The sequence below is a fragment of the Melanotaenia boesemani genome, chromosome 24, assembly GCF_017639745.1.
Source record: "Melanotaenia boesemani isolate fMelBoe1 chromosome 24, fMelBoe1.pri, whole genome shotgun sequence".
Taxonomy (NCBI): domain Eukaryota; kingdom Metazoa; phylum Chordata; class Actinopteri; order Atheriniformes; family Melanotaeniidae; genus Melanotaenia; species Melanotaenia boesemani.
This window is the reverse complement of record NC_055705.1, coordinates 4,291,842-4,313,533: the sequence shown is the minus strand read 5'-3', so window position 1 is coordinate 4,313,533 and position 21,692 is coordinate 4,291,842. Positions and strand designations below refer to the sequence as shown.

Sequence of the window (21,692 nt, the reverse complement as noted above, 5' to 3'; positions counted from 1 at the left end):
ATAATATAATAAAATATAATATAATATAATATAATATAATATAATATCATAAAATATAATATAATATAATATAATATAATATAATATAATATAATATAATATCATAAAATATAATATAATATAATATAATATAATATGATATAATATAATATAATAAAATAAAATAAAATAAAATAAAATATAATATAATATAAAATAAAGTAAAATTAAAGCTGTCAAATGATTAAAATATTTAATCAGATTAATAACAGCTTCCAAATTGCTCATGATTAATCACCATTCAGGAGTTTTTATATGCCTGAAATCTTCCTGTTTTTACTGTTTTACATCAACAAAAAGAACCAATGCTACAGATATTTACTGTTGACTGACCTTCCCTTGGATAACTATCAGATGTACAATGGTCAGTAAATGCAGCATGTAAAGTACTTTTATCTGTTGTTCTTAATCATTTTTACCATGATCTATATCATAATTTAGAATTCATGTATCATCGTCTCACCAACCGTCTCCATGGTGATAATATCTGTCATAAATCCAGCAGATGTGACGACTGAAGTTAAACAGCCAACATTGGTGAAGAAACTCTGATAAAACTGATGATCTGAATAAAAACATGTTTTTCTTTTATCATTGAAGTGTGTTTGTGCAGCAGTGATAAAAGTCCTACAGCAGCATCACCCAAAGAAAATACTTTTTATACAAGTTTTTCTCCACTTGTTTACATTAGATGATCACTTTAGTTGTAATGATCAGTTCAATATTTCATAAAAAATATGAACATTTATAAGTGTTCCTGCCTGGCCCCCATCAGAACTTTTCTAGACCCGCCCCTGCATATGTGAAGTATAAACCCTGTCAACCACCAGCAGCTACTGTGTTAGAGAAGGTCCTGCCAAACACAAAACTTTGAAGTAAATATTGACGGTGTGAACCATGAACCGCTAGTTTTTCTACTTTTCAAATGAACAGTAAACGGGGTGAAAGTAAGCCGGTACGGTCCGGTGGTGGTAGCAGTACCAGGAAGATGGAGAGTGGCTGCTGCTATACAGGCCAGAACCAGTCACGACTGCACTCTGGGTCAGACAATAGATCCATGAGCAACATGCAGTCTTGAGAAACTACTTTGTGTTTAAAAATTCCTTCATTTGGAATTGTTTCTGGACTGTCAGTGCTGTTTTAGTCCATGCTGGACGGAGCTTTGACCGGGCATCTCCCTCTCTTCCTCAAGGGTCTTGCCCTGCTCCCCCCCACCTCCTCGGAGAGAGCCTGGTGGCCTCCTCTACGCCCAGCCTTCGAAACGTGAACCACACGTTGTCTTTATGTTCGTTGCTGAGCTTTTGATTTAATGCACTGAGATGTTTTCCACAACTGGTCACCAGACATGAAGAGACGCCGCCTGGACGAACAGGACGAATAATAATTACACCAACAAAATTCCACACATTGTTGTGGTTGGCTAAAACACTTTAACAACATTTAAATATCTACCAGTTATCATCTACAGACATTTTAAATAAAAAAGTTTTTGTTCGTGGCTTCATGAGCTGTTCTTAGAGACGTGCACTCTGCATGTTTATTAATGTTCCAATTAAAATAAATAATTTAGCATATCGTGGAGTGTTTTTAATTTTTCCCTGCTCCATGGGTCTACATGGAGCCTGCAGTAAAATATTGGAATAAAATACTGGAATATTTTAGCCCACATCCATTCCAAACAAGTCTCATTCATCACTCATAGGTCTTCCTGTCATTTACTGGACCTTGTAACATCAGTTGACAAATCCAGCCTGCAGGATGACATTCTGAGTCTGAGACGCACCGTCTCTTCTGTATTTTGTCAAAGTTCTGTTTGGCAGACCAGACGCACAAAAGTTGACTTTGGAAAAATTAAAAAGGGAGAAAATGTGCACTAAATGTTTCTTACTGGAGTACCAAGGGCAAAAAGCAGAGTCAGTGCAGTTCTCCCCTCTCTTTAAAGTTTTCAGTGTTTCTTCCCGGAGTACCAGGAGCACGAAGGCCAGGGCCAGGTGGAGTTGCAGAGACAGTGAAGGGTGTCTCCAGCAGACATGGAGAGAAGCTGGTGGTTGGATGGGCCTACAGCAGCCATGCCGGTTTTAGAGTCACTGCATTGGCTCCCCGTGTGTTTCAGGATCGATTTTAAGGTTCTCTTACTGGTTTTTAAATGTCTTAATGGTCTTGGGCCTTCTTATCTTTCAGATTTGGTTTTACCTTATGAACCCTCGCGGCCCCTGAGGTCTTCCGGTACTGGCCTCCTGACTGTACCTAAAGTCAGGACACATACTCACGGAGAAGCAGCTTTCCAGTGGTATGGTCCTCGTCTGTGGAACAGCCTGCCGGAGGAGGTCAGGGCTGCAGAGAACGTTAATGTTTTTAAGAGCAGGCTCAAGACCCACCTTTTTAATTTAGCTTTTACTTAATATTTATTCATTTTATTTTTATTTATTTTATTCCCCTAGCCTATTTATTTTTCTATGTTAACCCATTTTTATTTATTCTATGCTTTTATTCTATTGATATTATTTTTAGGTTATTTCTCCAGTGTTTCCTCGGAGGGGGCTCTCTGCACCGGGGCTTTCATCAGCTGTGGCTGCTGGGGCTCTGTCCTGCAGGTTCTTTCAGTCTGGTTGGGCGGCTCCTCTGCGTCTCACTTGGCCGTGTGTCCTGGGTCGGTGTCCTGGGTCGGTGTCCTGGGTCGGTGTCCTGGGTCGGTGTCCTGGCGGTCGTGGCCTGTGAGCGGCTCCTGGTGCAGACGGCTCCCTGTGATAGTGTTTCCTTACCTGGCTCATCTGTGCTCAACCTCACATTACAGTAGTCTTTTAATATGTGCAAGTATGTGTGTGTGTATGCTTGCTTGTACATACTGATATGTGAGAGGACGCGGGGAGGGAGGGGGTTGTGTGTGTGTGTGTGTGTGTGTGTGTGGTTGGAGGGGGGGAGGGGGGCATTGTTTTAACCATGGAAAGCACTTTGTGCTGCATTTTTGTATGAAAAGTGCTCTATAAATAAAGACTGATTGATTGATTGATGCACAAGCAGGCTGGATGTCTGCTTGGTCTCCAGCCTCTCATAAAAAAGCTGTAACTTATATAAAGTGTGATTTTGGTCTCTTATATGTCCCTGTAAAGCGCAGCCCATAGCCCTTTTAAAGAAGTCTCTTTCATCACTCACAGATCTTCCTGCCACTTACTGGATCTTGGAAAATCCAGTCTGCAGGATGATTAAGACTCACATATAAAAGCTGTAACTTCCCAAACACACAAAATGACACTTTTTGGACAAAATGCCACGTTTTGGACACAAAATTAACATTGCTGACATTGCAAATGGACTAAATGCCCTTTTGCTGACAGGTAAGGGCTGGAAGCCCCTCCTGAATGGGGTGAATGCTACACTTTGTAGACGGGGAGGGCTCATGGACAAAGGGAGAGGATTTGGACAGATTCTCCATCCACCTGGTGTATTTGTGCAGTCCTGCAATTTTAGTATAAATATAAAAGATTTGTTGTCTCAGTGGTGGTCAGAGGAACACACACTCTTACTTTCCCTGTAGGCTAGAGGGGGGAGGGTTGCTCGCACAAATGCCCCCGGTGTATCTTTGGGAGCCCATGCAGAGAAGGTGAAGTTTGTCCAAAAGCCCTCCCTAGAATCCATGTTCAGGGGTTGCCAATGGACGTCCTTTTGTTTCTGTTGCAGTTTTTTGTGGAGGTGTGGGTTCAAATCCCACTTCTGACAACTTCAGTATGTATTGGTGCACATTTAAGATCAAAAAGCTTCTCTCTTCACAGAGTACCAAGTACACTGAGGCCCAAAATGTCATGGAAACAATGAACCAACAAAAGCTTTTCTAATAGTTGTTTAATGCATCTCAAGACGTTCTGTGACAACTGTACTTTTATAGCTGTCATGTTTTACACTTTACTCCTTGTCAGGTTTAGATTAGATTAGATTAGACTTTATTAATCTCACAGTGGAGAAATTCGCTTGTTACAGCAGCTCTTGTTATAGAATAAAGTGCAGAAAGAAGACAGAATAAGGTGAACATGCATCACAACAAGAAGGTGCAATATAAATTATTTACAAGAAAAGTCTAAGAAAAGCAAAAAGTATGTAGCATTATAAATATAAAAGAAATATATATATAAATATATATAAATGTATAATTAACAGTGAAGTCAGGAACTTCATAGTAAGCTTCCTTACCACATGACAAATTAGACTCAATGTGTGTCAGGATGGCCGAGTGGTCTAAGGCGCCAGACTCAAGGGCTGTTACCTTCCTGAAACAGGGATTTCTGGTCTCCAAAAGGAGACGTGGGTTCAAATCCCACTCCTGATAGACTCCCAAGGACATTCACAGCCTTTTAAGATCAAAAACTCAGCAAAGTATGTTCTGTTTAAAACATTCATGGTGTCTTTTCTAACTTGTAAAGAAGAAAACAAAAAAATAATTTTAAAAGCCTCTCATCCACTGGTTATTGTTTTTAAAAATGGTGGTTACCACAGAAATTCAGCGAGAAGATCCAGATATCCCACAACACGTGATCCCAAACTGACCAATCACTGCATAGCAAGGGTGCACATCAGGCCTGGAAGAGGTGTGTGTCAAGCCTCTGCGGAGTTACGCTGAGCCTACGGTGGTTACGCAGACATTATATCCACCTATAGCCATGTGAGGCTGTTCAGCAAACCACTCTTAATTATATTTGTGTACATGTCATCCCGTTAGCAGCCTGGCTAGCTTAGTTGGTAGACTATGGGAGTCTTAATCTCAGAGTCGTCTGTTTGAGCCCCATGTTGGACGTTGACATCTTGATCAAAAACTGATACTTGGTCAGGTACCTTCAACAGATGAAGCTATGAGACTGTCTTCACAGCGTAATCACTGGTGTAACAGGAACAGAATGTAGCCAATCAGAGATCGATATGACTGGAGAGTAAGGAAGGATAAAAAGTCCATGTTCACGCTGTCTCCAGTCTGTAATTTCTTTCAGTTCTGGGGCCTCATTTATCAAACTATGCGTAGCAAAGCAAACTACAGGTGGCATCTACAGGGCAAAAAGGAAATGTGCTGCACAAAAACTTTCAGATTTATCAAAGCATGCGTGTGCAATCTTCCATTCATCATTACCTGCCACTTAACCAGAGTCTGGTTGCAGGGCAGCTGCCTAAGCAGGGAAACCCAGACTTCCCTCTCATCCTCTCATCCGGGGGGGATATCGAGGGGTTCCCAGGCCAGCCGCGAGATGTAGTCTGTCCAGTGTGTCCTGGGTCTTCCCCGGGGCCTCTTTCTGGTGGGATGTGCCCGAGCTACCTCATCTGTTATAGACAAAACAATGATGGCCTTACTATAACAGTGCTGCAGTATGTTCTTGGTCACATCTATTTAAAAGCTGGACCCAAGTGTTAATATAAACAACGACGAATCAGCTTTTCAGCGGTTTCTGTGGTGTAGCATCTATCACTGGTAACACCAGCCACCACTGAGTTCGAAACCAGGCAGAAACATTCTGTCCTTCTGAAACTACTTGCTACACACATTCATACACCTCAAATACTCTAAAAGAAATTCTTAAAAAAAAGGGGCAGATTGAGCCAGAGATAACACCACCATTCCCTGGTAACAATACCCATCTGTCAGCAAGAAGATGGGCCAACACACAGGTAACGTTTCAGAAGATACGCTGCAAACAAATGTTCAAAAAAAGCAGTTGCTTCATCAAACCCTATCTGACTGTCTCTTCTCCATTCTTCATGCATTCAAATACACAGTGCTGATATTAATATGGAAGTACTGGTGATTTTGGGACAATAGAGACTCTCATCAGACATTCTGGACATCCTGCAAACAAAGCACTAAATGTTGTAGTGTACTGAGTATGTGTCATGTCCTGCTCCATATCAGGAGTATCCAGGTGGCAATCTAAAGCATTCTGACTGTGAGAAGACATCTGCACCAGAAAAACTACAGTCTCAACACACTTTCAAGACATTGCCAAGTGTTGTGTGTGTTTTTGTGTCTGAGAAAGAGTTGGGTGGTAAGAGAATATGGCTCAGTTACAAAGACCATTCTGCTTTTGTTACAAGCTGCCAGAGCTTCATTGGAAAAGATTACACCTTCTATACTTTGTGCCACCTTTATGGTGCCATAACTCTCTGTGATGTCACTGTTTGATATGTGTGTGTTCTTTATACCACCTTTATGATGTCATATTCCTCTGTGATGTCAATGCTTGATCTGTATATGGGCCTTGTGCCACCTTTAACCTTTATGATGCCATAATCCTCTTTGATAAAACAGTTTGGTTTGTGTATATTCTTTGTGTAACATTTATAATGTCATATTCCACTTTGATTTCACTGTTTGGTCTGTGTATGTTATTAGAGCCACATTTATGATGTCATATTGTCTTGATGTCCCTGTTTGGCCTTTTTTTTTTTCAAATAAGCTTCAAACCTCAGAAATTAGTTGAAAAAACCCAAACAAATTTCGAGAACCTTTTTAACATTGTATATGCTGTTTGTGCAACCTTTATGATGTCATAATCCTCTGTGGTGTAATGGCTATCACAAAAGTATGTTTCAGGTGAAATGCATGTTTCCACCTGGTTTTGAACCGGCCAGTAACATTCCTTTTAGCTAGTTTCCTTTTAGTCCAAGATGGCTGCCGGCAGGATGTCTCGTCTATCTGTCCGTGTCTGAGTCTGTCTATATTGATATTCTTTAAGCTTTGTAAGCACTTTTAATTGCAGTCTTGAATGGCAACACTTTTCTGGAAGTTACCTGATCGTATCCCAGAGGGTTGATCTGGTCTTTTGTCTGCAAGGCTTGCCGCTCAGGAGTTGCTGTACCTGGGTTAATCCTCTGCTAGCTGACTTGGCTAACGGCGCAACCGCTGCTCCCGGCGACGTTGTAGTCTCACGGCTTGTCGTGGCTGGTTCAGCGTTGGATCCCTTGGCTACCTGTAAAGCACGGCTTTTCCGAGCCCGGTGACTGGCTGCTTCTGTGGTTAGCATCGTGGTATGCGGTCCGGCTTGTTGTGCGGCAGGCCGTGCTGCGCTTCCTACTGGCTTCGGCGGACGAGGTTTTGTGGCGCTGGCAGCGTCCATCTGGCCAATTGGATTACTGTTTGACATTTTGGTGGCTTTTATGGTTAGTCGCTGGCTGACCATCCAGTCGGACTTTTGTTTTTTTTTTTCCTCTGTGGATCTCTGTCGATCTGGTCGCGTCGCTGTGTGTTTACAAACACAATCAGCGGCTTAAAGACCTCCACAGCTCGGACTGGCCGCGACGCCGGAGTTTCCTGGTTGCGCACGTTCTGTCTCGAGTCTGTGTGCTTTTACTCGTTGTAACATGCGTTTCTCCGTACTAACTACATTGTCCTTCTGGACTATGCTACTCGGATTTGTCCTGCACACACAGCCAGAGGCTGTCAGACCTGCCTGCAAGCCCCCACCTGGACCTGCTATAGTGCTGCGCTATGGGAGTACAATGGACTTTACCCTACAGCCTACAGATGTCTCATCCTTCTGGACCACGATATCTCTCGGACTTCCTACCACTCAGGTATTTTATCTTATTCCGACCTTTTCATCCATGTTGCTGCAGCAGCTCTCTGACTCTAACTCTCTGTTCGCGGTTATGCCTTCAGTGAAGGTTAAACAACGACTTTCCCTCGGTGCTGCCATCTGGCGCTTGTTAATTATTCTCATTCTTTTTATCTCTGGGAATGTTCACCCAAATCCTGGTCCTGGTATAGATAATCCAACTGCTACTTCACAACTGTTATTCAGAGACTTCTGTAACCGCAAATCCTTGGGGTTTTTACATGTAAATATCTGCAGCCTGCTAAATCCAAAGCATTTTGATCTTTTAAAAACACTGTTACATACTGCTAATCCTGATGTTTTAGCTGTTTCCGAGTCCTGGTTAAAAAAAAGTGTCACTGATCAGGACATATTTGTACCAGGTTATAATGTATTTCGTAAAGACAGAGCCACTAGGGGCGGTGGTGTAGCCATGTATGTTAAAGATCATTTGCAATGTGCTTCTGTTCTATCTAAGTCTGTCCCCAAACAGTTTGAGTTGCTGATATTAAAGCTTAGACTTTCAGCCAGTTTTGTTCTCACTGTTGCTGTCTGCTACAGAGCACCTTCTGCACCAGCTTCTGCACTCTCAGCCATTAGTCAGCTCCTTGTACCATTCACAACCTCTGAGTTTGTTCTTTTGGGTGATCTAAACTGGGATATGGTTAACCCTCCTGACACAGTTTTGCAGCAATTTGATGCTCTAAATTCTTACTCAATTAATATCTGAGCCCACCAGACCAAATCTAAAATCTCCCTCATCTTCCACGCTGATTGACCTCATTCTCACCAACACCCCATCTAACTATCAGTCTGGTGTTTTCAGCCAAATAAGCGATCACTGTGCTATTGCCTGTGTACGCATTGGCTGTTCAGTCAAAAGACCCCCAGTCATTGTAACCAAGCGCTCTCTCAAGAATCTCAACATGCAAGCCTTTCTTCAGGATGTTGAGGCGGTGACCTGGGATAGAGTTGGCTCTGCTCCCTCCCTGGATGAGGCATGGTGTTTTTTCAAAAATACATTCAGTCTAATTGTCAATAAACATGCTCCTTTGAGAAAATGCAGAATTAAGAATCGTTATAGCCCCTGGTTTTCCCATGATCTGGCTGAACTTATCCATTATAAGAACACCCTTTGGCGGAAAGCCCGCTCCACACAATCCCCAGCGGACTGGCTTGCCTTTCGGCAACTCAGGAACAAAACAACACAGGCCATCAGGAACGCTAAAATCTCCCATTTTAAGGAGAAATTTTCCACCTGTGGCTCTGATGCGAGGAAGTTCTGGAAAACCGTCAAGGTCATGGAGAATAAGCTTGCCTCCCCTCAGCTACCAATCTCTATGATATTCAATGACATTGTTATTACTGATAAGGCTCGCATGGCCTCACTTCTCAACCATCACTTTGTCAATGCGACCCAAGTTTCCCCTGTCGCAGGTCCAGATTTGGCTTCAGCAAGTGAGGTCGACTCAGCCTCATTAGATTCTCAGCCTTCTCCATTGAACAACACACCTTTTTCCTTCTCACCTTTCTCCATCTTAGAAGTGCAGGATGAGCTCACTAAGCTGAATCCAAACAAATCTGCTGGCCTTGATGGTCTTCATCCCATGTTCCTGAAAGCAGCTGCTCACATTATTGCAGCACCTGTCTCAAGTCTGTTTAATAGGTCCTTACAGTACTCCATCCTCCGCTCCGACTGGAAATCAGCCATGGTTTCTCCACTCTTCAAAGGTGGCTGCGGCACGGATCCAAACTGCTACCGACCCATCTCCATACTTCCGTGTTTAGCCAAGGTCTTGGAGAAGCTAGTGCTCAAACAACTAAACTGCTTCCTTGACTCAAACCATATTCTATCTGACCTGCAGTCGGGCTTTCGGCCTGGCCATGGATGTATAACAGCCACCGCGAAGGTCCTGGATGATGTCATCACAGCACTAGACTCCAAGCAGGTCTGCTTAGCCACCTTTATTGACCTTGCCAAGGCATTTGATTCAGTTGACCATAAGATCCTTCTACAAAGGCTCTCCAGTATTGGTCTGTCCATCTCCTGCTGTGACTGGTTCTCCAGCTTCCTTTCTGACCGTGCCCAGTTAGTGAAAGCAGAAAATATCATGTCAGAACCACTCACTATTTCCAAAGGTGTGCCTCAAGGGTCTATTTTGGGCCCCACCCTTTTCTCCATTTACATCAATGACATAGATAAAGCTGCTGGCAGCTCTAGGATCCACCTGTACGCCGATGACACCATTCTGTATTCAGTCGGCCCCTCCCCACGAGCTGCTGCAGCTGTTCATCAACTCAGCCTCTCTTCAGTAGAGCAGTCCTTCCACAACCTTCACCTTCGCCTCAACTCAAGTAAAACAAAGTGCATCCTTTTTAGTCGGAAAACTGGCGCTGACACCCTACCAATACTCACCTGCCTAGACGGCACGGCTTTGGATTATGTCAACTCCTATAAGTACCTGGGCATCTGGCTGGATTCATCTCTGTCATTCGTCACCCACATAAATAATCTCCAAGCCAAAATAAAAGCCAGACTAGCGTTTCTTTTCCGTAATAAAGCCTCTTTCACTCACGCAACCAAATGCACTTTAGTCAAATTGACCTTACTCCCAATTTTTGACTATGGCGACATCATTTATAAAATGGCACCAAGCTCAGCCCTTAAAAAACTAGACACTCTCTACCATTCAGCCATACGCTTTGCCACAAACGCCCCTTTCCACACCCACCACTGTGATCTCTATAAATTGGTGGGCTGGCCGTCCCTTCACACTCGGCGACTCCATCATTGGTTTCTTTTTATTTACAAGTCAATCTTACACAAGACACCTTTCTATCTCTCATCTCTTCTCCACCTCGCTCGCAGCACTTATCACACCAGGTCAACCGAATTTATTAAGCTCATCATTCCCAAAACCGCCACTACTTTCGGCCGTAACGCCTTCCACTTTGCCGCTGCATATGACTGGAATACACTGCAGAACACTCTCAAACTTCCAGCTCTGATATCTGTTTCTCTGTTTAGACAGAGACTTCAACAGATTATTGTAGATACTTGTTCCTGCTGACGATGCTGACTCTCCCTTATATACAAACATTTACCCACTAATTTTTCTCTCACATAAATCCGTCTTATACACTGTGTTCTACTCCCTTTCACCCTTTCATTTTTATATATTTGTACTCACTCTGTGTTTTTTTTTTTTTTTTTTTTTTTTTATTTATTTATTTTTTTTTTTATTTGTATTGTATTGTTGCATTGTGGTCCTGTGTATGCACAGTTGTCTGTTTATATGTATGTACGTTATTTATTCCTGCTGGGGCCTCTTGGCCAGGTCATGTTTGTAAATGAGAACTAGTTCTCAAACATTTTTTTTACCTGGTTAAATAAAGGTTAAATAAAATAAATAAATAAATTATGAAGATTGTTAATACTGAAACACTCCGCTACAAACATGCAATTCAGCAATGAACTGTACATTTCTAAAAATGTGCAGAATAAGGCCAAAACCCACACCACCAGCTCCAAGGTAATGACACCCATCTTTCAGAGACACAACAGGACAGGTAACGTTTCAAAATATATTCAGCAAGCCAAGAACAAATGCTTCATCATATTCTGTCTGACTGTCTCTTCCCCGCTCTTCATACAGTCAAATAAACAGTGCGGATATTAATATGGAAGAACTGGTCATCTTGGGACAATAGAGATTCTCATCAGGTGTTCTACATCCTGCAAACAAAGCACTAAATCTTATTCAGTGGTATTGTTCGCCATGTCCTGCTCCGTGTGAGGAGTATCCAGGTGACAAACCCCGGTCTTCTGCATGTCAGAGAGAGATACTGGTGACTATACTAACGAGGAATGCTGCATAGCTCCAAAAGCTTCATAACTGCTACCAAAGATAAACTATACAATTTAGTAGAATATTGTTTATTCTGCGTATGGAGGTCTACTTCTCCATGCTGATGTTCAATTGTTGAGTCACAGCAAAGTGCTCTTGTGTTTTGTTGCCCTGCTGCCTGAAATAAAGATTTTGACAGATAAACAAGGAATGAGGATCACCATGAACTATCAGATGATGTGTGGCTATCAAGCACCATTTTGTGGCATTCACCCTGTGGAGAGAGGGGGCTCCTGGCCCTTAACTGTCCGCAACATGTCATTTAGTCCATTTACACTGCCTGCAATGTTAACTTTGTCCAGAAGCCCTAATTTTACTCCAAAAAGTGTCATTTTGGCCATCTGGGAAGTTACAGATTTTTTTTTTTTAGTCTTTCACCTCCAACCAGCTGCACCTTGCAGGACCTCCTCCTTCCACCCTGGCCTCCTGCCGGCCACCGGCCATCCTACCAGCACAGCGACCCCGGGCTCTCCAGCTGAACCCGCTCACCCACCCTTAAGCACCCTTCACTCTCTCCCACAACATGCATCCCTATTTAACATAGAAGAGGAAAATAATACATAACAAAATACTTTATGGACACAACTTAGTTACTGCACTTAACTTAGTTTAAGAGATAATAATAATAATAATAATAATACATTTTATTTGTTGGCGCCTTTCTAGACACTCAAGGTCACCTTCCAGGATAAAACACAAGAATAAAACAAATCAATAAATACATTCATAAATTAAAAAGGATTCATAAAACAATAATAAAAGCAGTGTGAAATATTACAGTGAGTATGCCAGTTTGAACAGATGTGTTTTGAGTTTGGATTTGAACAGTTGTATAGAGTCAGAGTTACGGAGGTCTGGGGGGAGGGAGTTCCAGAGATGAGGAGCAGAGCAGCTGAAAGCTCTGCTCCCCATGGTAACAAGGCGGGCGGGGGGGACGATGAGGTGGATGGAGGAGGAGGATCTGAGGGAACGGACTGGTATGGAGACATGGAGGAGATCGGAAAGGTAGGGAGGAGCGAGGTGATGGATGGCCTTGTAAGTGAACAGCAGGATTTTGTAGTGGATGCGGTAGGTGACGGGGAGCCAGTGGAGCTGCTGCAGAACAGGGGTAATGTGATGGGTGGAGGCGGTTCTTGTGATGACCCGGGCTGCTGCATTCTGAACCAGTTGAAGTCTATGAAGAGTTTTTTGGGGAAGACCGAACAGAAGGGAGTTACAGTAGTCGAGACGGGAGGTGACAAGACTGTGAACGAGTATGGCGGTGGTGTGAGGGGTGAGGGAGGGGCGGAGGCGGTTGATATTGCGAAGGTGAAAATATACTGACCGGGTTATGTTATTGATATGTGATGTGAAAGACAGAGTGCTGTCAAGGATGACACCCAGACTCTTTACCTGAGGGGAGGGGGATATGGAAGAATCATCAATGGGAATGGAGAAACTGTCAGATTTGGAGAGAGTGGATTTGTTGCCTACTAGTAAAACTTCTGTTTTGCTGCTGTTTAGTTTAAGAAAATTTGAGGTGAACCAGGATTTAATCTCTTGAAGACAATCTGTGAGGGAAGATGGTGGGAGGGTAGAGTTCGGCTTGGTGGAGAGGTAGAGCTGGGTGTCATCCGCATAGCAATGGAAATGTATGCGGTGTTTTCTAAAAATATAACCGAGGGGGAGGAGGTAGATGAGGAACAGCAGGGGCCCAAGGACAGAGCCCTGGGGCACACCAGTGGTGACTGGGAATGACTGGGAGGTAAATGTTTTCAACTGGATGAACTGAGTGCGGCCAGAGAGGTATGATTTGAACCAGCTGAGGGGGGTGTGAGTGATGCCGATGGAGGAGAGTCTATCCAGAAGGATGGAGTGGGAAATGGTGTCAAAGGCCGCACTCAGATCAAGGAGGATGAGAATAGATAAGAGACCAGAATCAGCTGCCAGGAGGAGGTCATTAGTGACTTTAAGTAATGCGGATTCGGTGCTATGGAGTGGACGGAAACCAGACTGAAAATGTTCAAACAGATTGTTGTGGGATAAATGGGCTTGGAGCTGAGAGGCAACTGCTTTTTCCAGGATTTTTGAAATAAATGGGAGATTGGAAATGGGACGGAGGTTGTTGAAATTGTTGGGATCCAAACCAGGTTTCTTAAGTGTAGGGGTGATGGCAGCTGTTTTTAACAGTGAGGGAACCAGTCCAGTGGTGAGGGAGGAGTGAATGATGTGGGTAATTAGAGGTGCCAGTGAGGACGCAGATGCTTTGACAAGGATGGTTGGGAGGGGGTCTAATCGACATGTGGATGATTTGGATTTTCTTATTAGTTCGGAAATGGCAGAGACGGTGGGAAGAGTAAAAGCAGAAAGGAAGAGGAAAGGAGGCAGAAAGGGAAATATTGGTGATGGATTGTAGGAGATCTTTGGAACGAGCTGTTGATGAATGTTCTGAATTTTGAAGGTGAAGAATGAAATCAAGCTGTTACAGAATGCAGAGCAGGCTATGTGTGGAGGAAGGGAGTCGGGTGGTTGGGTGATGGTTTTCAGAACAGAGAATAGGGCCTTGGTGTTGCCTTCATTGGAACTGATTAAATTTGCATAGTAGGTGGATTTGGTGTGTTTGCAGCAGTCTTTGTAGTGGGTCATATGGTTCTGATACATTTGATGATGAACAGTTAAACCAGATTTCCTGAAGAGGCGTTCCAGCTGGCGTCCTTTGGCTTTGAGTTGTCTGAGGGCGGGGGTAAACCAGGGTACTGTATAATCTACCACACTGTATAATCTACCACACGGCAGTAGTACCAACAACTAAAGGAGATCTGTTTGTGTGGAGTGTGCAACAATGATATTTTAAAATATAAACTAAATACACTGAGAACTTAATGTAACTTTTAAAGTTAAAATTTAGTTATATTTGTTTAAACAATGTTTTCTCTGAACAACATTTATTACCTGTTAATCCATTAGCCTGACTTTTTCTTTAAATGGACATATATATAATATTTATAATGTCTCATACTACTGTTCATTAAATAAATGATCATTCATTCCACTTTAAAAACTTCTAAATTCATGGATCAGTCATGACATTATGTCTGACACCAGATCAGTCTCAGGAAATGATTCAGGGATGAAGAACTGGGACACTGAGCTCTAGTCTTCTGTGTTGTTCTCCTGATGCATGATGTCTGATGTCAGACAGCCCACCGTACGCCACTGAAAACATGCGCCGACACATTTTACAATTTGTCTTGTAAACATCTCCACTGACGCTGTCCAGCTAAGGATGGAAATATTTTCGTTTTTGAGAAATATCAGGGGCGGAGGACATTTTTAAAAAGGCGCAGGTGTTTTGAGAAGCGCTGGTATGTGGTGTCTGTCTCTAGGCAACCGTAAACGCAACACACGCACAAACAAGTTGTTGGGAGGAGATGTTTAATTGTCATATAAGGAATCCCGTATTTTACGGGATGGTTGGCAGCCCTACCGCTACCTACAACTGCTGGCTAACCGTACCCAACCAGCTGGTAAACCTGTTAGCACCTGCTGCTAAATCAAAAAGTGCTGTCCCATGTCTAATCTATCTATTTGTTCTTCATCACCGGACTAATACCTTACTTTACAGTATAACTGCAAAAGAAATTACCTTGTCGTTGCACAGCTGCTTCATTAGCCTTCTTTTTGTACATTTTTTTCTGATCTAGATGGATAATTCCTCTTCATAACCAAGCCCATAAACCATGAAACAACCTTCTTCAGTAGGGGCCCCCTAGTGGTGCGGGGCCCTAAGTGGTCACTTAATCTGCTTAGTAGCAGAACCAGCTCTAGTTGATTGTGCTACTTTTATGACATCATGTTCTCTGTGATGTCACTCTTTGATCTATGTATGTTGTTTGTACCAAATTTGTGATGCCTTATTCCTCTGTGATGTCACTCTTTGATGTGTTTATGCTGTCTGTGCCATATTTGTGATGTCATATAACTTGATTTCAGCGTTTGATCTGTTTATATGGTTTGTGCCACTTCGATTACATCATATTTCTCTGTGATGTCACTGTTTGATCAGTGTTTGTCATTTGTGTTACTTTTAGGACATCATATACCTCTGTAATGTCAATGTTTGATCTTTTCATGCTGTTGTTGCCACCTTTGTGATGTCATATTTTATGTTTGATGTCAGTCTTTGATCTGCGTATGTTGTTTGTGCTACTTTTATGACATCATATTCCTCTGTGATGTCACTCTTAGTTCAATGTTGTTTTGACCACATTTGTGATGTCATATTCCTCTGTGATGTCACACTTTGATCTGGGTATGGTTTTTGTACCACCTTTGTTATGTCATATTCATTCTTTGATGTCAATGTTTGAACTGTGCATATTGTTTGTGCCACTTTTATGACTTTTATGATTTTCTTGCTAAGTTTGTGTGGTAATTGCCATATTTGAAACAAAAAAAGAGACTCTGGGGATTCAAGAGGAAAAACAATAGTTATACATTTCTGTTGGAAGAACCCTCCTTCTTGAAAACTCCAAGAACTTGCATCAAGCAACCTCACATAGTTTACTGGGACATCAGGAAAAATACAAAATGACCTAATTCATGCTATTGCTGAAGTGATGGCAGAGGAGATTAAAATGGAGATCAAGAGAGCCCCTTTGTCGCTGTCATGGTGGACAAAACCACAGACGTGGCTAACATGGCACAGCTCTCACTTGTCCTGCGCTATGTGACGGCCACAGGTGTCAAGGAGCGTTTTGTCAAGTTTGTGGATGTGACCAGTGGCAGGCGAGCTGATGACCTTGCCGCTCTTATTTTTCATTTCTTTGAGGAATATGAATGTTCTCTGGACAAAGTTGTGGCACAGTGTTACGATGGCGCAGCGGTAATGGCCTCTGGACTCAATGGGGTGGCGGCTAAAGTAAAAGAGAAGGTACCTATGGCCTCATTCATTCTCTGTTATGCACATCGTCTTAATCTAGTACTGACTCAAGGGGTCTCAAAGCTGAAAGAGTGCAAGGTCTTTTTTGCCAACCTGAACGGCCTCGCTGCATTCTTCTCCAGATCTCCAAAACGCACTTAACTATGGGATGACTTGTGTAAGCGGCGTCTTCCTCACGTCGCGCCGACGAGGTGGCAATACACATCACGTTTGGTGAATACGGTCTATGAGAAGAGAGCTGTGCTAAAGGAGTTGTTTGATCACATATTGGAACACCATGATGAGTATGATCAGGACACTGTGCTTTGTGCAGATGGATTTATTGCACGTCTGGATGATTTTGAGTTTTGTTTTTTGCTCAACACATTCAGCGGAATATTTGAGTATGCTGATGTGCTTTTTGGAGTACTGCAGAAAAAATCGCTGGATGTACAGTTCTGCATGGCAAGGGTGAAGGAGTTTTGTGACACGGTTGAGCGAGAGAGGGGCAGATTCTGTAAGATATACGAAGCACTTTCAGACATACAGGAAAAAATTCCCCCAAACGGCCTTCTCCAGCTTAACACAGACCACGGTGTACTGTTTGATCTTCCCCGACTTAAAACAGAACAGAGCGGTCATTCTCGGCATTAAAGCGCATTAAAACTTATGCCAGAAATACGACCGGGTAGACACGGCTTTCAGCGTTAGCCTCCATGTCCATAGAAAAGGACTTATTAATGAAACTGAAACGCACAGATAAACTGTACAACAGAGCCATTGAAGTCTTCTTGAGAAAGGAAAGGAGGATGGCTTTTATTTTCAAATAAGCAGGGTCTGTGGAGGAGATCTGCATTGGTGAGTGCAAGCGTTTTATTTTATTTTATCTCTTAAAATTGTTTTTTATTTTGGAGTTTTGACAATATCCGTAATCTTAGTTTCCCGCTCTAACTTGTGAATGTGTGCTTATTGGTTAAACATTGACTATCATCACCAAGGGCCCTGGACACAAATTTGCCATGGGCCTCTGCCTATTTCCATACGTGCATGTAGATCGAGTAGCACCATGGACAGCGCTGTGTGCCTTGTAAACACTGCGCACATCACACACACTGTAAATATCAGACGTCTCCGGTGCAGTTGAGCTTGAAATTAGCATCCCGCTGATAGACTGAGCAGTTAAGTGTAGTACTACTGCCACCGCTGTTATGAATAGGCTTAAAAAGTGTGCTTCCGTATGTATTCTCGAGCCATGGTGTCATATTGATCTTATTATGAGGTGCATAAATGTAGGCTGGACTAAGTGACACGGTATTGAAGGTCTAGGTGTGATATGCACGACCCGCCACTGGTTTTTAATTATTGTTAACTCTAATTTCTAGAGTGAATTGTTTGTGCTTGTAATTTGTGATCTTACGATCTGATCGGTGTACTTCCAGGCAGTTCATTCTTTCCTTCCACGTAAAAATAAAAGAACAGAAACACTGCTTGTTTTTCCTATGTTTCCTTTCCTAAACAAAACAAGAAATAAGATAACAGTTCATTATCTAATGTCTGTATTGTGCTTAGAACGATAATAGAAAAAACTAACAAGCATCACAATTTTACATGTTTCTCCATCTGAGACAAGTTACGTGACCCAGAAAGGATTTCTGGTCTGTAAATGCGTTCTTCACCACTCGTCCAAACCTGTGTTGACCTCATTTGTCAAACATGCATATAGCATGTTTAAAACTTGTCTCATATTTAAAACTAAATCAAGTCGAGCAACTTGTGATCCTTTTTTTTAGATTTTTGTGCTTAGGACATTGGAAAACAGATAACCGTCTTTTGGTTAGTTTTAGTAGAAGGAGGAAAACAAGAGTTTTATTTTGTGTGTTTTTTAATTTTATGTTTCCAAAGGAAATAAATGAACTACCTGAAAGTAAACCAACCCTTATGGAAGTTGGATTATAGTTATACCTAAAAAAAGATGATTTTTCTCTACAGTAGGGAGGATGATGAAGTTGGTTACTTACATTGTAGTCAAAAACAGGCTGATTCTCAACTTTCTGCTGATGCAGGAAAATGTTTTTCCTTCCTAGAAAATCCATGAGTGTCGCTGTTTTCCAAAGTCGTTGGTGAAAAAGCTCTGAAACAAAGCAAGTGCTTTCTCTTGGTCTGGTGTGTGACTGAAATGGAACTCTGTACTATAGAACACACGGTCACATGCTCTTAGAATGTTCCGTTGCCATAGAGAATTATGATGTCATTTAAACATGTAAATTAGATCATTCCTTTGATATTTAAAAAATGCTATTTAAATTAACACAGAATTAAATGTAACACCAAGTGCTTTACAGAGTTCAAATTTAAGAATAATGTAAAATACGACTGATGACGTCATTAACTATAATCTTAGTAATAATTATAAAATAAAGATGCAAACTCATGAGCCAAAGGCACGGAACTCTTATTTTGAAGGAGACAAACTTGACAAAGACAGTGTTGATGTAGGAGACAGATTGTTTATAGGGAAGCTTCCTTTTATCCCTCGCAGCAAATGAGAACATTTTAAATAATTTTTGGGTCATTTACGGATAAGACTTTTGAATAGGCCAATTTTAAAATACTAAAAATAAAGATATATTTGGCCATTGTTAAAACATTAGTAATATAGCGTACATATTCATTAATACAAAAAACCCAAATAAAGAGATTTTTGTGTTTTTATACTTGAATTATTAGGACACAGCCTTATAAAAAGTAAATTTGGTGTGACCATGATTTATCTGAACATCAGTATATTTCTTTAACGTTGCTAATAGTTTAACAAGTATTGCTAATTAAATTGACAGTTTGAGAAGGACAGGCATGTGTGCCTTTAAACTTTTGGAAAACTATGATTCTATAAATTTTGTCTATATTGACACCATCTCCCTCGTAATGAAGTTACAATGCCCAATTTTTATCTAAAACCCTTAATACTGTTTTTAAATGTGTACAGATAGTATCTACTTAACTATAGTATACCATTGATTAATATTTGAGCCAAAATGGATGGATATTGTGTTTTGAATGTAGTACAGTTATTTTCATTTGTTGGTTACTCCAAATGACAGATGGTCGCCCCAAATGATGAGAAAACCGCAGGTAGTTAGGTCTATTTAAAATGTACACAATACAGTTTAGACAAAGAAAACTGAATAAACATTTTATTTTAACAACATTTAAACTATTTAACATTCAAATATCACAAACGATAAAAAAAAAAACATTAAAAATAATTTAAAGTGCAACACATTACATTCTTCAGGAGCTCACATTGGACAGGGATGAACAATTTTAGTAAAAAAAATAAACAGTTGTATAGATGGAATAAAATCAGAACAATTTTCAAAGTAAACAAACACCATCAACATAGCTGCATGGATTAAATCAATGCTAAAAGGTAGATTTTTCTTTTGCTTTTTCCTAAAGAGCGACAGAGTGCAAACATCTGGCCCTGTGCCCTCCTTCCTCTCCTCTCCTACAGTTATATTAGTTTACTGTATATCACCTACATTTCTTTAACCCAGGTATTTCTAAACTTTACACAATCTTGGCAAGTGAGCTTCGAGAAGCGTGAGGTTGCTGGCTCAGGCTCTGAGATTACAGCATGCACATCTTTCCTGTAGTAGAAAATGACGTCTACAGTTTGAGGCCACATGAACAGGTTCTTGTCACCAGACTGCCTCATGCAGCTGACCTGCACTTCCTCTCCCACAACCTTGAGCACCTGGCCTACAAAAGGAGGTTCATCGTAGGTGACAATAACAAACTTGCCACACAGATCTACAACACTTTCTTGTTCCCTAGGTGGCTCAGGAGGAGAGCTTGGGGGATCCTCAGTGTGGTGCATGGTGTTCCTCAGCTCTACTGTTACTGGCTTGTAACAAGGACATGGACTCCTCTCTAAGCGCCTGCAGAAGCATGACACCTCCCTGTGAGTGATTTGTGCAGGCTGTGAAGACAAAACCTGGTGTATTTTAAATGTCCCCTTCACAGCCTCCAAGCTGTCAGGAACAAGCTCGTCACACTTTTCCACGCTCTCTCTGCTGACCCAATAGTGAGTGATGCTTGAGCCTAATCTATTGTTCAGCATCTCATACAGATCCTGTGGCGTCTGAAGCTCACCTCCTCTTTGAACATAGAGATCCGCTTCTCTCTTTATTGCCCCACCAATCTGCTGCAGAGCTTGTTGACCAGCAGGTGCACATTTCCGTGTTCCATGCATGCACATGTGTCCCGATCTTTGGTCTTTGGCTCGGTAACATAGAAGGGGCGTCTTCTGGCAAACTGCCTGTAAGACAGGCGGAGACTCTTTTTCATCTCACCGTTGTAAAGCACATGAAGCTCTGTGAGTGGTTTTGTGAGAATTCTTCGTTGTTCTTTCATTTTGTTTTTTGTGATGGTGTCCTTCTTTCCTGGTAAAAGTCGACTGTTTTCATCTCTAGTCAGGAAACCAACAACAGCTACCTTTCTCTCGATTGCCAGTTTCTTCCCCTCTTTTGGCTTGAGCCTTTCACTCAGACCTAACCTTCCTTTTGCTCTCATCTCACTTTTTCTGGCCCTTTCCTTTTCTTTTCTTATCTCTGCTAGTTGTTTCTTCAGATGTATGTTCTGCTTTCTGAATTTACGCTTCTCAGCTTGCAGTCTGTTTCTCTGCTGTGTTCTCTCTTTTCTCTCTGTGGTGTGGTGGGGGATACTGGTGGATTAAAATCCTCATTTAGACGTAGACAATCCACCACAGCCTGCCCTGGCCTCTCCTGCTGCTCTTCCACTACTTCTACACCTGCTGGATGTGGCAGAGTGTTCTCCATGGATGGTGGTGTCAGGTCCAGCGTCACCTTTTCCATCTTTTTCCTCTCCCTGTATCCCCTGGATGCAGCCTTCCACTTGTTTCTCAGTTTTTTTTCTCCCTCTCTAACAACTCGTCTGGCTTCACATATAAAATCTTGCCCTCTTGCTTTCTTCTCTGGTAACTGGAACAACATAGAGCTGTCCATCATGACAAGACAAACATTTTACGCCTGTGCTGTTCTCCCCTAATATCTCCCCTGGTGGACTACTCTTTTAAGTTCAAAATATGGCAGAAAATATTATTCCTAATCCTACTAAAATAACTGCATGTTACCCAGAGTTTTTTTTAACCTCTCTTTTCCTAGTGTAGCCCAGTTCACAGGTGTGGATGTTGATCACACTGTAGCAGTATGATAACAGGACAACGACAAGCACCAGAAGGTTTAGATTCGGTTG

The 21,692-nt window shown here is 41.9% G+C and overlaps 1 long non-coding RNA gene and 1 other non-coding gene across 2 annotated transcripts; both read left to right on the top strand.

The window, feature by feature from the left end:
* Positions 1-2,036: 2,036 nt before the first annotated feature.
* Positions 2,037-21,689, top strand: LOC121635366. Its single transcript, XR_006009439.1, has 3 exons — positions 2,037-2,047; positions 5,268-5,269; positions 21,602-21,689. It is a non-coding gene; the product is annotated as an uncharacterized LOC121635366 (long non-coding RNA).
* trnal-caa lies at positions 4,251-4,360 on the top strand. Its single transcript has 2 exons — positions 4,251-4,288; positions 4,315-4,360. It is a non-coding gene; the product is annotated as a tRNA-Leu (tRNA).
* Positions 21,690-21,692: the final 3 nt, after the last annotated feature.